General features: G+C 41.3%; 1 protein-coding gene across 5 annotated transcripts in view; it reads right to left on the reverse strand.

The window, feature by feature from the left end:
- The window catches only part of GPBP1L1 (GC-rich promoter binding protein 1 like 1), a 58,778-nt gene that overhangs the window by 36,761 nt on the left and 307 nt on the right, over nucleotides 1–21,710 (reverse strand). The window contains exons 1-2 of one of the 5 annotated variants that reach the window (XM_053245015.1): nucleotides 21,517–21,676; nucleotides 2,771–2,831 (exon numbers count right to left, since the gene is read on the reverse strand). The gene's annotated coding sequence lies outside the window, so the exon portion shown is untranslated. Of the gene's footprint in view, nucleotides 1–2,770; nucleotides 2,832–3,240; nucleotides 3,262–20,230; nucleotides 20,281–21,516; nucleotides 21,677–21,710 lie in introns of those variants that run through there. The other 4 variants (XM_053245011.1, XM_053245013.1, XM_053245014.1 and 1 more) reach the window with 4 other exon arrangements.

Consider the following 21,710-nt stretch of genomic DNA (forward strand, 5'->3'; position numbering starts at 1 on the left):
CAAGGATCTCCATGTGTTTTCTCTAAATAGCTGCAGTATCCAAACCATCCTCTGCTACCTACACTAACTGGAGTGTGTGCTCATTCCTTAGTGCTCTGCTGTTTTACCTATCGTGGGTAAAAATCAACAACCTCTAACACAAACTACCCCTCTCCCTCTCTCTCCCTTCTCGCCACTGTTTTGCTACCCGGCTCGCCACTGCCCACCGCCATTTTCTTCTTCATCCATTGCCTGCCCCTGTCACTGAACAGCAGCTCTGCCCCTGCCTTTTCATTTGTCGCGGCTGCAGTGGGGGTGGGGCTTGCCACACATCCCCATGCATCCGGCTAAAAGAATTTATATATATATATATTTATTTATTTATTTATTTATATATATATATATATATATATATATATATATATATATATATATATCCCAGCCCAATCCAGAAATTACGAAGTTGTAATTACCTTTTTCCAGATCACTATACCCAAGAAACATCTAATATACACAGTAACAATAAATTAGTGTAGGAGACTTTAGCTTTAGATCCTGTTGATGCCTGGTAGCTGCGAGATTCCTATAAGGGAGGGATTTGAGACACAATTTGAAGTGCAAAGTATCACTTTAGGTAACAGAATCTGAAGCAATATCAGAAGCCATAAGCAAGGAGCCAGGGTCAGTGGGTGCTGAATGCTAGAACTGATTATTGCAAGACTGTGTGTGTGAAGGCCGCAAACAGAGAAGGAAAAAAGCAATTATTTGCCTTGCTGAAAAGAATCAGCTTAGAGCCAATATGCATGTACAGAATAATCATGTACTACAGTCATTTTGTGATGTATCATTTAGAATGACAGGTGACTTGAATGCATTTTAAATGCTGCTTCCCCCTACAGGTGGACTTCGCTATAAGCGGAACTGCCATGGCAGACTACTTTCCACCTGACCTCATTATCCATGGATTCAAAAGGGTTACAACTCACATATCTGCTTGAAATACATATGGAGATCATTCTGGCTGCCATTTTTTGACTCATATGGTACAAAAAACCCTTCCCCCCGTCAGGGTCCCACCCTGATGCCCTCAATTCTAGGGAGGTGATTTGTTTTTATTGTTTTATGACAGTTTAGTCTCCAGATTTTGGGAATTCACTCCCCCCGGCCCATGAAAAGTCATGAAATAACACAAGAATTTGGACTTCTGGAGGGCACTGCTGGACAGCTGGAGACTCACACAGCACTTTACTTTGCTCCCCCCATCCCAAATTTTAACATGGTTTTCCCAGCCTCCAGGAACCTACCCAACATCCCCATTGCCACAATGCCCCATTATCTTTGGTTCCAGCAAATGGAACCCCTGCAAATAACGGTGTTCACCTGTATAAATAATTTGCTGCTGCACTTAGAAAAGCGACACATCAGGAGAAGAAATTAGCCCTATTCACCCATTGTGTTCAACACATATACAAATCTATATACAGTATGTACATGTACAGATCTGTGTGCATAAATGGGTTCACATTAAGTTAAATGAACATATAGCAATACACTTCCTATCTGTACCACCATTTCAGAATATTTGTACTGACTTTTAAAATTATAAAGTTAGAACATGAACAGTTTTCAGTGTCTTCGTGTTTTTTCTTTTTATCTAAACAATTTGAGAGAAGGGCATATATTTTATTTATTTATCATATTAAAATACCACTTGATATGTGTATCTAGGTGGTGCACACAACAAATAGAAAACAGTCAAAACAATTTCACAGAATAAAAGGTTACACCATTTCATGGAATAAAAACAATTAAACAGTTTAAAATTAATTTCACTTAAAAGCCTGATAAAACAGGTGCATCTTGAGGGTCTTCCTAAAAGCAAATAGAGATAAAGATGCTCTAATTTTGCCAGGGAGCAAATTCCAAAGCCCCGAGGCTGGTGGCAACTGTACATTGATTTCTTAAAATATTTTCAAGTATTTCAATAAAACTAATTTCCAAATAAAACTCTGAATATGTTTCAAAATGGGGTTCCCTGTGACTTATGTAAAATTAAATTTTACAAACTGTTCAAATGTGATGCATGTCTAATGCATTAAGGTCCTTTGGTCAGAAGCCTATCAACTTGACCTTGAACTCCGCTCACTCATTTCACGCATTTATTCAACTATAACCCAGGGCTGCACCATTTTGGCCCTTCTGCAAATGCTAGACTACAATTCCCATAATCCAATGTGCCTGGGCATGATGGGAGATGTAGGCACTTCCTGAACTGTAGCAAGTCTGGTTTAGATATGCTGTACTCATAGTAAATTACTACAAACTGAGCCAAGGATCCTCCTGACAGTCAGGCTTAAGTAACAGATTTTGGATTTGGCATCCAATGAAACGGTTGTCTTCAAAAGGAGACAAGCTTTTAAAACCCTTGAAGAAAATATGAAACCTGTTCCTAGCAGGGTGGATTTGATTTAAATCAAACTGATTTAAGTCACGATTTAAATCACTAGCAGGGTGAATAAAAATCAATGATTTTTTTAAAAAAATAAAAAAAATCAGATTTTTTTGATTTAAATCGGATTTTTTTGATTTTTTAAAAAAAATCATTGATTTTTATCCATCCTGCTAGTGATTTAAATCAGTTTGATTTAAATCAAATCCACCCTGGTTCCTAGATTTTGATTAAACAATCTCTCTCAATTTGACACCTTAGTATCTGCTGTGTAGAATCCTACCTGTTCCTTCCCTCTTTCCCCACCTACTTTCCCCTCTTATAAAAATGAGTATAGCTCACCTGCATCCAGATAAGGTGTGATTCTCACATCAAGCCTACTTTTTGTCCAGATGCAACAATCCTGTGAAGAAAAACACAGAATTAGGGATGTACCATTGACCTTTCAACTATGGACACATGCAATGTCAGATGTCTTCTTGCTTTTCTTTCCCTTGGGGGATTGCTTCTGTCCTATAGTTTATAATTCTTGTCCTCTGGATTGCAAAGGAGTTTCAGTAACATTAGTGTCACCTCTGGATGCTAGCCAGGAGGCAGCAGAGTTTGGACAGCCACCACCACCTCCTCTTGTCAAGTTTTGTGAAAAGTTGTTGGGAGCTTTGGCACAGGCCATTGCAGAGGGAGAGTCCAGAAACCAAGCAAAGCGCTGCTAGCAGAAAGCTGCCTCCACTCCTTTTCTGAACTCTTCCCCTTCCCCCTGTAACCACCTGTACTGCAGCCTGTAACATTTCCGAGAGTCCTTCAATCCTCACCTTTGACTTTTGGGGAGGCTTGATCGACTGCCCAGGAAGTGTCGTCAATGATTGCACTAACTCTACTGTCCACTAGTGCTTCTCTGGAAATTAGCTATTAAACATTGCAGTGCTGTGGAATTCACAGACCCAGACCTCCATAGTAATAAATAAGTGCTACATCTGGGACAGATACAGTTTGTACCTGGATGAGCACCCATGTGGCAATTAGCATACATTTTGCAGACAAGACAGCAAATGTGATAATGAACAGCATAATGTGTTTGACTAAACTAAAAGCAAAAGTCAACACACAAACAGTAATTCAGGAATGTGCCATCACAGCTCTTGGAAGGTCATGTTATTCACTGTTCTCTGGTATTCACGTACCAAAACTTTGTTTATTTCAAGCAAGGGGACGTGGGCAGCTTGACCACTGCCCATGCCCCTGTAAACAGCTATGATGACATTGCACCAGAAGGCGGCAGTGCTCAGCAGTAAAAGCTCTGTGCAGAGAGTTGTGCGATGCCAATCATTTCTAATGGAAGGCATGTTGTACAACTCTATTTGCAGGACTCTCACTGTTAAGTGCTGCTCTCTGTGGCACAGCCACATCACAACATGGGGGTGCCACCTACATGCCCTTGCACAGTATGTCAACCACTATATACAGATTGGAGTGCACAACCCATATTTTCCTCTTCTAAAAGAAGTCTGACAACATTCCTTTTTTGGCTTTTGGGATCACACACACAAATAAAATGCAACCCATGTGGCTAATAGTGTCCAAATCTGATCACATCAGAAGCAACAGGATGGTGGAGAACTGTCAGGAGGAACATTAGCAGACAAGGATTTGCAGGTATGTGAGGAGTTAAGCACCACCTTACCTATCCTCCTTGAAAGTTCTCGCTGTTCTTGCATTTTTCACCAAACCCCCCTATGGGGGTAGGATTACACATTTGCAAAAACAGTGTCCATTTATGCACTGAGCTGATATGATTTAAATCAAATTGACCTAAATCACGATTCAAATTGCTTCACAGAAGGACTTGATTTTAATCATTCAAATCACTAGTCATGAAGATTCTATTTAATAATTATTATTTTCTAATAATTATTTTCTAGTACAAGTACATTCTTAGTGTCTAATATAACCTTAACACATATTCAGAAAGATATACGTTTCTTTTTTAGAAGGTAGGTGCAGCCTTCTTATAATGCTGTTTCATTCAGGCAACCCGGCCTTGCATTTTTTTGTTGCACTGTTTTCATTTCACAGGCATTCCTGTCTTACCTATAGGTACAGGAACTTCATTAAAATGTTCCCAAATGGGGTCTCTTTTACGGCCTCCGGCCATGATAGGCGTTTCCCTTCTACAAAAGAGGATACACTTGGAAAAGGTTTCCTCAGGACTGCATGAATGTGTTCTATTCACTATCTATTTCCCTTCGCACCCCTTGAATTTATATCCAGACTCCTCCTCGCTCAGATATACTCCATCCCCCCAAATCCTCTATTCATTCTTTGAACTTCTAGTGGGTGGGGGGAGGGCTTGTCTGTGTTTGTGCTCTACATGTATACCACCTGCAGAATAGGACTGATTAGGTTTGTCATCTCTCATCCCCATATACAGCAGTGAGTATGTTCATAGAATCTAAGAAACTGTTAATAATTTTGTTCTCCCTTTAATTTTGTTCTCTCTTTTGTTCTCCCTTCAAATGAGGCATGGATTAGGCAAAAAGAGTCTAAAGCCCTGCTAACTGAGCAAAGTTCTGCAAAATGAGCAGAGGGGCCACCTTTTTAAAGTGGTTTCTCTTTATTGAGCAGGAGGAGAGCAACTGGCCCTAGTCACCCCCAGCACAACTTTCCTCCAGTAGCTGTTGCTGGTGTCTACCTTGTTCTTTTAGCCTACTTTCCAGTAGGCTTATGAGATCACCTGGCATTGTGTGTGTGTGTGTGTGTGTGTGTGTGTGTCCCACTATCAACTTGGCAATGCCTGAACCAATATGAACCAAATTGGATACAGTTGTAGGGACACCTCAGTGGCATAGTTTGTGATGTCATGTACCCCAATCCAAGATGGCAGACACATAAAGCTTTGGGGCACAAGTGGGCTAACTTGTGCACCAAACCGATTTGAACCCAATTGGCTATAGCTATAGGGACACATAGGGATGCCCCAATGGTGTAGTTTGATGTCATCCACCCTGATCCAAGATGGTGGATGTGTGAAATTTTGAGGCACAAGTACACTAACTTGAGGACTGTCTAACCGATTTGAACCAAATTTGGTGGTACAACAACAAATATTTATATACCACTTTTCAACAAGAGGTTCCAAAGCAGTTTACAGAGAGAAACAACAAATAAATAAGATGGATCCCTGTCCCCAGAGGGCTCACAATCTAAAAAGAAACACAAGTCAGACACCAGCAACAGTCACTGGAGGTACTGTGCTGGGGTGGATAGGGCCAGTTACTCTCCCCCTGCTCAGTATAGAGAATCACCACGTTAAAAAGGTGTCTCTGCCCAGTTAGCAGGGGTACAGCTTTATGGACACACAGGGACATCTCAATGGTGTAGTTTGTAATGATGTCATTCACCCCGATCCAAGATGGTGGACACATGAACATTTGAAGCACAAGAGATCTAACTTGTGAACCTCAGTTTGAACCAAATTTAGTCCAGTTGTAGAGTCAGTGAAAGGACAGACCTGGATGAAGGGGCAGACCTGGTGTGTATTACAGAGACCTGTTTGGGGGAGGTTGGTAGCCCAGTCTAGTCCCAGCTTCTCCCTTCAGTGTACTCTATTGAGAAGCAGCTGTGGGGACATGGGTGGGGAGGTGGAGTGGCTGTGGTCTATAAGAATAACCTCTCCCTGACCAGGATCCCTGGGCAAGTGTCTGACCATATAGAATGTGTGTACCTAAGTTTAGGGACCAGGGAGAGACTGGGACTTCTCTGGGTGCACCGATCGCCCCGCTGCCCAATGGAGTCCCTAATGGAGCTGAAGGACTTGGTCTCGGGTTTGGCATTGGAATCTCCCAGGCTGGGGGACTTCAATGCCCACTTTGGGACCGATTTGTCTGGGGCGGCTCAGGAGTTCATAGCAGCTATGGGCCTATCCCAAAGCATCTTGGGACTGACACACATTGCAGGTCACATGCTTGATCTGGTCTTTCACTCCGATCAGGATGGTGTTCTGTGGGTGGAGACTCCTGTGATTTCCCCTTTGTCATGGATGGACCACCATCTGGTTAAGGTTGGACTCACATTCACACCCCACCTTCGCAGGGGCAAGGGACCCATTAGAATGGTCCCCCCGAGAAGGTTATTGAATCCAATAGGCTCCCAAGAAGCCTTGGAGGGATTTAGTGTTGGCTCTGCCGGTGATCCTGTTGATGCCCTGATGGAGAACTGGAACAGCAAGCTCACCAGGGCAGTAGACATGATCACACCTAAGCATCCTCTCTGACCCGCTTCAAAATTGGCCCCTTGGTATACGGAAGAACTGTGGGGGCTGAAGCACTGAGGTAGACGACTGGAGTGCAATTGGAGGAAGACTCGACTTGAATCTGACAGATTACAACATAGAGCACATTTGAAGATCTATGCTCTGGCAATACGGGCGGCAAAGAAGCAATTATTTTTGGCCCTTATTGTGTCGTTCATGTCCAGCAGAGTTGTCCAGGATTGTGAGAGGGCTAGAGAGTGCCCCTCCTCCCTTGAATCAGAATTTGGAACCATCTATTTTACCCACTGTGACATGTTTAATGATTTCTTTGTGGACAAAATCTCTAATATTCGGGCCGACTTGGATTTAGACCCCACAATTATGGCAGTGTCTGAATCGGGGGTGTCCAGCGACTCCTCTTACGTGGTTAGGCTGTTTCAGTTTGTGACTCGTGAGGATGTGGACAAGCTGCTTGGAGCGATGCGGCCTACCACCTGTTCTCTTGACCCATGTCCAACGTGGCTAATACTATCTGGCAAGGAGGTTGTTGCAGAAGGCCTAGTAGAGGCCTAGTACACTTTGTATTTTGCCTGGAAACATATTGGCAGCCAGTGCAACTGTTTGAAAACAGGCATAATATGGTCTCTCCAGGCTGCCCCAGAGACTGGACTGGCTGCTGCATTTTGAACTAACTGAAGTTTCCGAACTACACCACCCTGAGACCCTGGGTTAGGGTATTAAAATGCATTAAATAAATAAATAATACAAAGGTAGCCCCACGAAGATCAAACTGCAAAAGAGCCAGCGTGGTGTAGTGGTTAGAGTGCTGGACTAGGACCGGGGTGACCCAAGTTCAACTCCCCATTCAGCCATGATACTAGCTGGGTGACTCTGGGCCAGTCACTTCCCTCTCAGCCTAAGTACTCTGGGCTCCTTTGAGGAAGAGCGGGATATAAAATGAAATAAATAAATAAATAATAGTCAAGCTTGGAAGTTACCAGCCAATACACCACTGTTTTGAAATCGTTCTCTTCAAGGAATGGGGACAGCTGTCGAATCAGCCGAAGCTGATGGAAAGCACTCCTGGCCATAGCCTCTATCTGGGATACCAGGGTGAGGCCTGGATCCAAGAGCACTCCCAAGCTGCATAACCTGTTCCTCCTGGGGGAGAGTAACCCCATCCAGGACAGGGAGATCTAACATCCCTCAAATTCTGATCCAACAAAATGAGCACCTCCGTCTTCCTTGGATTCAGCTTCAATTTGTTGTCCCTCATCTAGCCCATTACTGCCTGTAAGCAGGCATTTAGGGATTCAATGCTATTTCTTGATGATGAATAATACGACAACAACAAAGACAAGGAGAAATAAATTTGGGTGGTATGAGCATACTGATAACACCCTGCACCAAATCATCCAGCGGTTTCACGTAGATGTTAAAAAGCACTGGTGACAAAATGAAGCCCTGAGGGACTCCATATAATAGCTCCCATTTCAAATAGCAACCGTCACCAACCTCCACCACCTGGAATCTGCCTGAGAGATACTAGTGGAACCACTGCAAAGCAGTGTCTTCTATCCCCAACTCCCCATGGTTGATGGTATCAAACGCCACTGAAAGATCCAGAAGAACCAACAGAGTCACACTCCCTTTGCCAATTCCCCGATAAAGGTCATTCATCAGGCCAACCAAGGCAGTCTCAACCCAACAGCTTGCTCTAAAGCCAGTTTGAAATATATCTAGATAATCTGCATAATCCAAAACTGTCTGGGACTGGTTAGCCACCACTCTCTCTCAATCACCTTCGCCAACCATGGGAGATAAGCCTATAACTATTCATCACTGAGGTATCTAGGGAAGACTTCTTAAGAAGTGGTGCAATCACTGCCTCCTTCAAATGTGGAGGCACCCTACCCTCCCTCAATGATGTGTTAATGATATTAACTAGGCCATCTCCAACCACTTCCCTGCTCGAAAGTTGCAACCAAGTTGGGCAAGGATCCAGAGAGCAAGTGGTAGGTTGCACAGTCCCAAGCAGCTTGTCCACATCTTCAGGCATCACAGATTGAAACTGATCTAATCTAATACTTCAAGAGGGATTGCTGGACACCACCTTAATAGATTCTGCTAATACATTGGAGTCCAAGTACGCCTGGAGATTTTTTCTGCAAAGAACCCAATAAAGGCATTACAGCAGAACATTACAGACTCCTAAAGGCATTACAGCAGAACATTACAGACTCCAGGGACTGGTTCAAACTGGAAAGAGCCTGAATCAAACTCTTCACAACCCAGGACAACTCTGTCTAATGTGAACCTGCAGAAGAAATGTGAGCAGACTAAAAAAAATTTTTTTGCTGCATGCACCGCTTCCACATAAGCTTTCAAATGGGCTCTATGCTGTGTCCTATAAAATTTGAGCTGAGTTCTCCTCCACTTGCATTCCAGTCACCTACGTTGTTGCTTCAGGATGACCCTCTAACTCCTCTGCATACCAAGGGGCCACTTTTAAAACAGATCAGAAGGGATGCTTAGGAGCGATCATGTCTACTGCCCTGGTGAGTTCCCTATTCCAAGTTCCTACCAGGGCATTGACAGAATCACTGACAGCACCAACTGTTAAACCCTCCAAGGCCTTTTGGAAACCTACTAGGTCGGACCATTGTAATAGGTCCACGACCCCTTCAGGGCTGGGTCGTGACTGTGAAACTAAACTTGACCAGGTCCTGGTCCGTCCATGCTGTACTTCTGGTCCACCCAGCTTGTCTGCTGAGGAACCCTGCATACTACAGAAGATTCTGAGGCATATTCTAGGATGCACACCTTAAATTTTTAATCAGATTTGTTTAATTTTTTTCCACTTAATATTTTGTTTCTTTTTTACCATCTTGTGTTTAAATTTTTGCTGTCAACCACCTTGGGATTGCTTTAATGAAAGGCGGTATATAAATTTAACAATAAATAAATAAATAAATAATCGCAGAGCCTTAATCAGGCCTGTTGGGCCTTGATCACCCATTGTCAACTGAGAATATATACCACACATCCCTGACTCCTCTGCAGCAACAAATTACAAGGGAAATTTGGGTATGGTGGGCAAACTCTCTCTCAGGAAATCTTATCTATGCTCAGTGTAGAATATCCAATAAGCCTCCAAGAACCCCCAGGTTAGGGAGTCAGATTGGCTGGTGACCCCAATTCTATTTTTCTTCAGAGATGTGGATTCTTGTGGGAAATTTTAAATTGGAACATCTGGAAACATTTTCCATGAAAATTCCCCCCATATGCATAAAGTGAGTGGATTTCCCCCCTCAAACAACAACAATTACTATTTTTAAAAATGGACTATTGCCCTAAATATATTGTGACCTGGTTTGGAATATTTTTTTACCCATTTAGACTGTTTTTAAAGAGAGAGACCTCCACCACACTATCTCAAGAGCTTTTCAAGTAGCTGAAGTGAAATATTTTATTGCTGGGTGGGTGAGATTGACATTTCATGTGGTTTCTTATACTGAAACTTTAAATGCAATTTTTTCTATTGGATCCTCAATAAATCAGTAAAACATATGTATCCTCTCATACACTTCCTAGGTATAATCAGCTGAAAAGAATTAATTACATCTCTGAAATAACTTGCCTAATATTGCATTGACATCTATTCAATGTTACAAATGAATTTTATGAAACAATGGTGAACATCTGGACTAGCATTGAGGAAGTACAGCAATGAGTTTCAGACTACTGCTATCACTTAAATGAGTAAAGAGGTGATTTTCACCCATCTTCACTTCCCAATAAAGTCCACTGTGCATTACTAATGTTTCTGGGAGTCGTACAACCTTTAGGGACATATTGTGGTGCACAGTGGATTTGAGGGAAGGAACTCCTTCCCCAGCTCAAGTGATGGTGCAACAGTAGTCTTATACTCTCACTAATGCAGGTGCACAATGCTAGTCTGGATGTCAATTAAATTTTAGAAATGAACCCTGAATCTGTTCATCTTGCCCTATAATGAGAATCCATTAAGTCAGGGCTCCACAACTACAGTCCTTCAGCTGCTGTTGAACTAGAACTAGAGGGCTGAAGTTGTGCACTCCTGAATTAAGTTATTGCTCAAAAATATTATACAAAACCAAATATTTATATACCACTTTCCAACAAAAGTTCCCAAAGGGAAGGAGAGGTGGGTGGGTGTGTATATAAATAAAACATGGCTCTCTGTCCCCAAAGAGCTCACAATCTAAAAAAGAAACAGAAGACAGACATTAGCAACAGTCAATGGAGAAATCTGTGCTGGAGATGGATAGGGCCAGTTGCTTTTCCCCTGCTCAATAAAGAGAACCACCACTTGGTGCCTCTTTGCCCAGTTAGCTAGGGGTCAACCATAGGGTTGTGGGGGTATAATTTTTTAATGGTAAATGGTAAGTATTAAGTTTTCCCCCCATGGTAAGCTTCCAATTTCTAAACATGCATTTCTTCTTAAAATTGGTAATATAAACAACAGATATAATACCAGTAAAACTAGGCATTTTGTTGTAATTAACTAGACAACAGGGTGGATTTGATTTAAATCAAACTGATTTAAATCACGATTTAAATCACTAGCAGGGTGGATAAAAATCAATGATTTAAAAAAAAAATCAAAAAAATCAGATTTTTTTTATTTTAAAAAAATCATTGATTTTTATCCACCCTGCTAGTGATTTAAATCATGATTTAAATCGTGATTTAAATCAGTTTGATTTAAATCAAATCCACCCTGCTAGACAAGTTGTAATTAACTTTTTTAGGTGACTAGGAAGCATATAATATCAATGCAGAGCTTTCTGGGCATGCTGAAGTTAGTATATTAACAGTTTTCCATGCCTTCACTTTTTCTTAGTGTAAACAATGTAAGGAAGGGTATGTTGTTGTCATGTCTTGCAATATCTACATAAGAGCCAGGGTGGATTTGGTTTAAATCAAACTGATTTAAATCACAATTTAAATCACTAGCAGGGTGGATAAAAATCAAAAAAATCTGATTTAAATCAAAAAAATCCTATTTTTTTATTTAAATCAGATTTTTTTTATTTTTATCCACCCTGCTAGTGATTTAAATCGTGATTTAAATCAGTTTGATTTAAATCAAATCCACCCTGGAACTAAGTATGACTTTTATGCATGCCCATATAATATTAAGTGTGCTTAATTTCCCCCCCAATCAGATATTTTAGTTGAGCCATTAAATGTTGGGAAAACTTTTGAGATATTTGTATAGCATGTAAAAGTGCAATTTTTAGTTTTAAGAGTTTAGTACAAGTCAGATTCCAATTCATTTATGGCATTTAAGAACTGTGAATTCAAATTCTGATTCCAAGTTTTCCAGAAAACCTACATCACTGCTCCTCACCTACAAAATATCTACATATAGATTACTCTGTGGGTTATGTTTTATTTAGAACTGTGGTTTAGTTACACGTGGTAAGCATTAGTTTAGTTACACGTGGGAAGCATTAGTAAGCCAGCTAGATGATTATTGGTTGATGACAGTCTGGATGTGGCAGATTTGGCTGTGTTACAACTGGTTTGATTAAGTTACCTTCAATGCTACCAACAATCCTATCTATTATATTACAAACAATTTTCAGGTTAGCACTGCACTTGCTAACAGAATCAAGGGTAGGAATATGCAGATGAGGTAAAAGGGCTGTTCAGATGAGAACTAAGCCAGGCCCTAACAGCTCACATTGAAATCAATGAGATTAATGTAAACAGGCTGCAATTTGGGACAGAATTGAACCGAGATCAGTCTACCCTCATCCCAGACACTAGGATCTTCCAACACAGAGGGCAGATGCCTTCCTCCACCACCACAATCCAATGGGTTCCTCCAAGGCAACCCTTTACAGCATCTCATAAGCAAATGACTGCCACTGAACACACCAAATGCTGCACTTGAGACAACCAAGTAATGGAGGCCCAGCTTCCAACAACAGGGATCCATCCCATGGGAGATAGTATGTAATGGGTTGTGGGGTTTTTTTTTTAAATGCACAGAGTGCAACGTTATATAACACACTTTGCAACATAAAGGCCATCTTTATGCATACAAAAATATACCACCTGTTACAATAAGAAGTATTTTTGCTGGTTATTTTATCAGTGTCATGCTTCCACAAAGAAACCCTATGAAGTGAGCACCACTTCTTTGGCAGAACACACTCAAGGATCAGAATTGCTGGTATTCAGCTTTTCTTCACATTGAAACAAGACATACCATTCTTCATATCATCATGATATCAAGTTATTTTTGCTGTTCATAAAGCCACAGACACTAGTCACTGCTTAACTGAGTTTTGAACCTTGGGTTGCCTTACTCAAGTTGGGCATATTGATCCTTATCTCACACTGACTGGTATTCCCTTTACATTATGCCTATCAATAGTATTTGATATTTATCACCACAATAGGCTTATTTATCCATAAACAAAGGAGGTGGTGAACCATTTCACTGCCAAGCTTTGCTTTAAGTCACATAGAACTGCTATTAAGTTTCAACTTAACTGATCAGGATTCAAACACTTGGACCAATATACTGTCATTTGATCATTTGTGTTTCTATATTGTCAATTAGACATCAAGCCTCCTGGTTGTTTTTTTAAAAGCAGCACTTTGAATACAATCTGCCAACAGTTCAAGATATTCCAAAAATTCATGCCTAACTATTTGAAAGCAAGCAACCCATTTTGCACAGCTAAGCGCTTTTTGTAGTTCAGCTACACCTGAACCTGAATTACTACTTTTCTCATTTACACACACACACACACACACACACACACACACACACACACAGCTAAGCAGATTAATCTATGTTCACCCCAGTGAATTACACCAATGAAAAGAATTGCATTAAACCGCTTGTAACTTTTTAAAATGTATAATGTTGCCCTTGTTCAGTTTGATTCAACACACAGTTGACTTCATGCTATTCACTAGGGCTACACAACTTCAGCTGTCCGATTTTGGGACTACAACACTCACCATCCCCAAGTATTGGTCACTGTGGCTGGGGATGATGAGAGCTGTGGTTCAACTGAAGAGCTGAAGTGCTACAGTCCGACTTTACAGAGTTTCTCTTTATTTTCTGGCTGTCCAATACTGGTACGTCAGTACTTGTTATAAACAAACAGCCATATTGCTTTGGCATCAAGGAGATAGACGACTAGGGTTGTGCGCGAATCACGCTTTGATCAGTGATTTGCAGCACAACCTGGGCACCTTTAAAAGAGAGGAGAGCAGGTACATACCTGCTCCTCCACCACAGCTTCCTGTTTTGATGGCACGTCCCCCAGCTGCCATCACGTGTATGGGTGTGCACAGAACTCTTGCCGGTTCAGTTTATGCACATGAACCAGGTCAAACCGATCTGGCCTGGGATGCTTGTAAAGGAAAATCCAGTAAGGATTTCCCTTTATAGGCATCAAGGAGGACCCTAGCAACTGAACTAGATTTGTAAGGAGTGGCAGGGTGGGTGAGTGGTTACCTTACCCATGGCAGGGCATCTCCTCTAGGCCCAGCCTGCATTCTGCCCCCATCTGCGTGGGCTGTCCGGGCCCCAGTTTGGGCCTTCACACATGTAAATTTGCGTGCTGATGCAAATTGCCTACATTCATGCATGGAGATCACTCAAACTGCATCCGCACATGCGTGGAGGCCTGAACTGGATTCCCCTTTACAAGCATCCCAAACCAGTTGAACTGGCGAATCCAGTTTGATCCTAACCAAACAGTTTGTTTCCAACTTGGACCGGGCCCCCCTTTGGGGGCGGTTTGGTCAGAGCTTGAACTAATCCTGCACAACCCTAATCGCGTGCTAGCAGCACTCCCCCCAGCTGCCATTGCACACAGACAGCACACACAGCTGATGCACATACACATCCTTTCAGAGGGCATGTACTCATGAATGTAAGATGACTTCATTTGCCCATATGAATTTGCCAGGGTCCTCAAATCATTCTCTCGGTGCTGCCATTGACACAAATCCAGTTGGCAGGGATAATTCTTTTTCAGGTGTGGCCTCTCCATCTTTGGAATACCTTCCCAGAAGGGCTTTGTCCATCTCCTGCCTTGAACTTTAAAACCCTCCTTTTAAAATAAGCTTTTAAAAATTGATTTTGTAGTTAAGTTTCTGGTGTTAGCAGTCCAGATTAAAACTATTTTATCTATTTGATTTATCATTTATTATTCTTTTATTGTAGTTGTGCTTTTATTATTTTACTGTAAGCCGCCCCAAGCAATAGTGAGCTGGAGGAGCAGGATATAAATATTTTAAATTAATAGAATAAATCAAGACGACATCAGATACTTTTTAATGGGTTATTCTAGAAGACATGACCTATTTGTCCATTCACACATTTTCAAAAAATACATTTAACAATAGGAGTTCTTCCTAACTTCATTTCTTACAGGAAGTAGTCCTTTCCTCTTTCTTTGGGAACTGGAAACATGGAGCACCGCTCCTTCAAAGTTCAAAAACAGATCTTCTAGGTAAGGATCATTACTCTTGTTCCTTCCTCAATATGCACAAGACTGAAAATATGAACAGCTACATGCTAATGTAACAGGAACTATTTCCACTATTTCCAGCTCTGCAGTTGACACATTGCAAACCAAGCCTCCAATGCTTAAACTAACCCCTGGTAAAAGTTACACCACCAGCAGAGAGAAGTTTATGTTCACTCACCTTTAGACAACTACTGGTAGACAACTACTGGTAGAAACTACCACCTACATGACACATCTACACATATTCCATCCCTACATTGTATTTATTCCCAGTACTGACAGAAATGTCACCCACACCACAATCAAGGTGTATATGGAGGCCACAAGGTGGTAGCAGTGCTAGAACATATGGAGAAAAAGGCACATCACAACAGTTCTTAACAAGTCAAAAAGAATGGGCCAGTTTTGCAATAAAATTACCAATGGGCCTTTATCAACTTCTAAAATTCAAAGCTTCCAAAGTCAGTGCAAGAACATAAGCTTATCTTCAGAATGCCCATCCTTGGACAAGAAAACTTGAAGCCTTTTCTTCCAAATTGCCTACCCATCATTCCAAACACAACTTTACAGCTATTCAAACATACCACACAATATTTTTAAAGCATTGCTTCATCTATTCCAGTTCTAGTAACTGTGTTCCAAGACCACACATATACCATACTAAAGTGATAGGCTTCTTATGCAGAGTCCCCTAAACAGCAGAATATATTTAGTTTTAATTTATTCACAGTGGACATACAACTATTCATTTGTAGAACATGGCTCCTGCAAAGGTGGAAAAGCCCGCAGAACAAGTTTTCCTCTCTGCATTCACTTAATGCAGAAATGTGTGTCCATATTTAAGACAAACTATATAGTACAAGTGAAATACTCAATGCACTTTTACTCTGCTGCCCTGAATATCACTGGCATGTCAGTATCTCCACAACATTAGTAATGTACCAAGGTATTTTATTAGGGCCTGACAAATCCCGGACACCAGGAAGCCATGGTGTCTAGAAATTTAACCATGGTACCTAGACTAGGATAGAGGTAGAGCTATTTAATAAAATATTTTATTTTTCCATGGCAGTCTCTCTGTTCTAAGTGTGTTACTTGTAGAGGGAAGCTCATTCACCCTCACCCTCCACAATGTCTGTCACTAAGTTTGGTAATTTTGTCAAGTGTCATTGTCTGGCTCCTAAATGAAAAAACAACAACAATGTCAAGACCTGTATTATATAACTGAACATTAAGTAGCTATCTAGAGTAGCTCAAGTTCAGTGTCATATCAATCAGAGGTTATTCAATTGCTGTAGTGTACTTTAGGAAACAAGCATCTGGAGAATGAGAGAATGAAGACATGAGATGCATCAAGTTTGCATTTATGGAGGAATAAACATATTCCACACATAGGTGACATTCGGTCACCAATGCTTTTTAATATCTACATGAAACCTCTGGGCGAGGTCATCAGGAGATTTAGTGCAGGGTGTTATCAGTCTGAGGAGTGAGTTAGATCTTCCTGTGCTGGAAGGCATCACACTCCCCCAAAAGGAACAGGTACACAGCTTGGGGGTACTCCTCACACAGGCCTCACCCTGGTATCTCAGGTGGAGGCCATGGCCAGGAGTGCTTTCTATCAGCTTTGGCTGATTCGACAGCTGCGTCCATTCCTTCAAGAAAATGACCTCAAAACAGTGATGCATCAGCTGGTAACCTCCCGGCTTGACTGCTCTACATGGGGCTGCCTTTGTACGTAGTTTGGAAACTTCAGTTAGTTCAAAATGCAGCAGCCACATTGGTCTCTAGGGTAATACGGAGAGACCATATTATGCCTGTTTTAAAACAGTTGCACTGGCTGCCAATATGTTTCTGGGCAAAATACAAAGTGCTGGTTATTACCTTTAAAGTCCTGAATAGCTTAGGTCCAGGTTACCACAGAGAGCGCCGCCTTCTGCATTATTTATTTTATTTATTTAACGTATTTTATACCACCCAAAACTTACGTCTCTGGGTGGTTTACAACAAGATAAAAACAAAGGTAAAACATTAGTTAAAAACAAAAACAAGAAATTTACAAGACAATTTAAAAAAAATTAAAACAACATTCTAAAAAACAAGATTAAAACTATAAAAACAGTATCAGTTAAAAGCCTGGGTGAACAGATGTGTCTTTAAAGACTTTTTAACAATTGTCAGAGATGGGGAGGCTCTTATTTCACTATGGAGCGCATTCCAAAGCCTCAGGGCAGCAACAGAGAAGGCCTGTCCCTGAATATCCGCCAAACAAGCCGGTGACAAATGCAGACGGACCTCTCCTGATGATATCAATGGGAGGTGGGGTTCATGAAGAAGCAGACATTCTCTTAAATACCCAGGGCCCAAGCTGTTTAGGGCTTTATAGGTTATGACTGTGTGATCTCCACCGGATATTAACATCATCCGAGAAGGTCCATCTCCAGTTACCACTGGTGCATCTGGTGGCGACTCAGAGGCAGGCCTTTTCTGTAGCTGCTCTTGGGCTGTGGAATGCAGTCCTGGCAGAAATCCATAGTTTGAGTTCATTGTTGGAATTCAGGACTGCTCTTAAAACCTATCTGTTTGGGCCTGGCTTTCCAGGGTTTTTAAATTGTTTTAACTGTTTTAATTGTTAATGGTTTTATGCTTTTTAAAATTGTTCTGTAATTATTGTTTTTGGGTTTTGTTTTTGATGTTGTGCACCACCCAGAGCCATTTGGATAGGGCGGTATATAAAAGTAATAAGTAAAAAAAGTAATAAAATAGATACTGAGCAGGCCTAGTGTTAATACACTTAAATCCAGTTGCATCTTTTCATTCATACTGCTGTTCTTATTTCATAAATAAAGACTAGTGAAAAAAATTATCAAAACCCTACATATCTCTTTCAACAAGCTAAAGTTATTTTAAAGATATCTGAAAATTTCAGATAAAAGGGGAGAGTCCTCATTTAAAGTGGATTCGGACAACTCAATCATTGCTTTGTGAACATGACCCAAGCCCACACAAACTCTCTCCTGCCACCACCTCCTTGGCTCAGTCACTAAGCCATGACATCAACATGCGATTTGTCTTAGCTACAGCTCCATGTCTTGTCTGAACCCAGAGTTGTGCTTTAATTTTAGTTTACAACCAAACCATGGATAAACCAACATTTTAAATCAGAACTTAATCTGTTTCAAATGATGGTTTAATCATAGCTCATACACCACAACTCCAGGTTTAGACGAAATGCAGAACCGTGGTTCCAACAAACCGCAACATCAACAGACATCAGCTGAAGTGGTAAAGGAAAAGAATGCACAGGCTCAGGCCACAAGCAAATAAACCATAGTTGATTCAATCTTCTGAACCCAGTCTTCACATTACATTAAGGAAAACAAATAAACAGCTGTGTATCATTAAAGATTATGAAATATTATGCATATCAATCAACACCAGAATATGCTCTAACAACACTAACCATGTTCACTGATGAAGCAATACTGGCTTCTTTTTCCAACTCTTATAATGAATGCAACACATTCATATTTTGATGGAGATTTTTTCCCCAAGGCTACATATATTTATGCTTTTATCTTCATTTAGAGGTAGAAACAATGATACATAGTGTTTTATAGCACTGAGTGTGCAAAGTACTTCATATATTATTTTGATGCAATCCAATATTTCAAATGCCTAGACACCAACAAAAGCATTTAAGCCTAGATGATGAGTTTTCCCACCCCTAATCTTTAGGTTAAATTTTGCTATAGAAAGAACACTTTAGTTTAACTCAGATAGTTCTTAAAACTGAAGCGACAATCTTAATGAGGAAATAAACCCTACTGAATCCAGAGGGATTTGCTTCTGAGTAAACATGCTTGGAATTGCACTATAAGCTGCTGAACACAGTTGGGTGGGCAGAGATTTAAAAGAACAAAGTTTCTGTTTAAAATGCTATTCTGTAAGATGTCTGTATTTTAATTTTCACTTTTCAAAACTGCAAGGTATTTACAATAGTTGTAAGAACTTGGTGTTTAAACAACATCACAAAACCTTTCCCCTAATAAATCACTTTTGTTTATTATTCATGTTTAGCTGTAATGTTAAGGCAGGATTGACGATAAAGGTAAATTTGCATTTTTTTAAACTGCTAATTGAGAAGGTGAGGGTGCAAATGGCAGATTTGTTTTGCTGGAATAATTGTATCTCTAAGGTATCCAAGATAGCACACATCAAAAAGAAAACAAATCAAAGCACAGCAGCTCACACATTCCAAAAGCGAAATCCACCACCAGCTTTTTGACTCTTATTAAAATGCTGTTTAAGTAAATAATAATACAAATATTTCCAAAACTACTCATCAGTTTCAACTACATCAATAACTAAACAAACACACACTTAGCAAGTACCATGCAAAAGTGTATATAAATTTACATCAATGAAATACACAACTATGAAAAGGATTTTAAAGTTGTATTCCTCCTCCAAAATACTTAGTTCTCTTCCTTTCCCTGACCAAGAACAATTGCAACTGAGGTAATTTTCTACTGCATTTAAACAGGTTAACTATTATGTTTACATTCCAGTTGCAGGCATTTCTATTTTTAAGCACATACCGTAGAACTGGTGAATGCCAATTTACCATTAATTCTTACCTATTACAATATCATAACATACTACTTTAGTGCAGGATCCAAACTAAGTCCCAATTAAAGTAATAGGACTTCAGTTAATCATGACTAACTTTTCTCATTTATTTCAATGGCACTTAAGTCACAACTTAGTCTGAATCCTGCCCAACCTATTTTTCTGTTTCCATCAGAAATATGCCATCATATTTCCATCAGAAAATATTTCCATCATATTTCCATCACAAATATGCCACCATCTCTCAATAAGCATATAATAAACATAGTTCTCTTTATTTTCTGAATAGTGCAGGATAAGCAAAACAGCTATTAAGCAGCAAACCTGTTTCCATATTTGTACTGGAAATTTCTCAAGTCTTACTTAACTTACATTTTACTTCAAGTTTCAGCCATCCAAATGATATTAAAAATAAATGTCTCCCTCCCTGAGATGTTTCAAGCAATATCTACATAGTACATAGACAAAAAAAACATACATGAAATACACATTTTACTCAAGTATAAACTATATCGCAATGGTGACAGAAACTGGTATTACTATACACCTGTTCCCTAACTATCCACACAAACCGAGGAAACACATGTAAATAAGAAGTCTCTGTGACTGAAGTCTCTGTGATTATTACACAACTATGTCTTTCTCCTTCCCAAGTATTCAAGAGATTATTTGTGCCTTACTTGAAACACACCCACAGATCAACCTCAACTTTCTCAACAAGAATTACACTAGATTGTTTTGTACAGTTCTCTTACAGAAGTTCCTTCCGTGTTTGCATGAAAACAGGGGGAGTAAACAGCGTGTTCTACAGATCTTCCATCTGTTCTTGTAAACACAGGTTTAGACTCAGAAGAGAAAGTGAAAATTGGTAAATAGGAAACGACTCTGAGCCAAGCACTCTACCCAAGGCTTCCCCTTGTTCCATCACAAGCCTACAAAAATATGTGCCCTACTCAGCATCCGAACCTCTCTCTGCTCAAGTCACCCCGTACTTCCTAATCCCATTCCCTCCGCCTCGCCCGGAACCTCCAGTCGCACAGCCGCCTTTCTCTACAATGAAATTGCGATTGTTTCCTCCCTTGCTAGACCCGCACAGAAGCCCAGAATCCACCTCTCTCCTCACGCCCGCCTCTACCAACACCTTCTCCTAGCTCCCACCCATCAATCGGCACCACCGCGATGAACTTTACACGCCGAGGCCTACCGTAGCCTCCTTCCCCTCTCTCTCTCTGCTACTCTCCAGCCCAGCTGAGCCTCCCTCACACACCTCCCGTCTCTTGACCTCCCACAATATGACTGCTCTCCCTTCAACCCGCATTTGCACTCGCCGAGACCTCAAGTTAAGTCCCCAACTCTTTGCTGCCGCTGCCTCCCCCAAACCCTGCCAAACACCTCTCTGGCAAGGCGCCGTCCCAAATTCTCTGCTCCAAAGCGCTTCCGCAGGCGCTTTCCTACAGTGACTGCCCCAAGCTACTCTCTCGCTGCCTCCAAGGTGCGCACCACCAGGCCCTCGCCCACCCCTTTTTTCTCTCTCGCCGCCCCCATGATTCCTGCCCCCAGAACCTCCTCTTTTACGCTCCCGCCCCCCTGCCCTGTCCCCAGCCTTCCTGTCCCACTCTCAGCCTCAGTTTCCCCGCAAACATTGGCTGTTCCCTCACCGCGACTTTAGGTCCGGCTCCTGCTCTCTTTTCTCCACACGAGGCCGTGCTCACCGGACCAGGCCCCGGCTCGCCCCCCTCGCTCTCGTTGCAGCTTCAGTTCCCCAGACCGAATCATAACAAAGCTCTGCCCAAAATGGCTGCCCAGCCCTGCCCGGCCGGGGGCCGGAGGGGGCGGGGCTACCCACGCGGCG

This window comes from Hemicordylus capensis, chromosome 4 (assembly GCF_027244095.1).
Source record: "Hemicordylus capensis ecotype Gifberg chromosome 4, rHemCap1.1.pri, whole genome shotgun sequence".
Classification (NCBI taxonomy): domain Eukaryota; kingdom Metazoa; phylum Chordata; class Lepidosauria; order Squamata; family Cordylidae; genus Hemicordylus; species Hemicordylus capensis.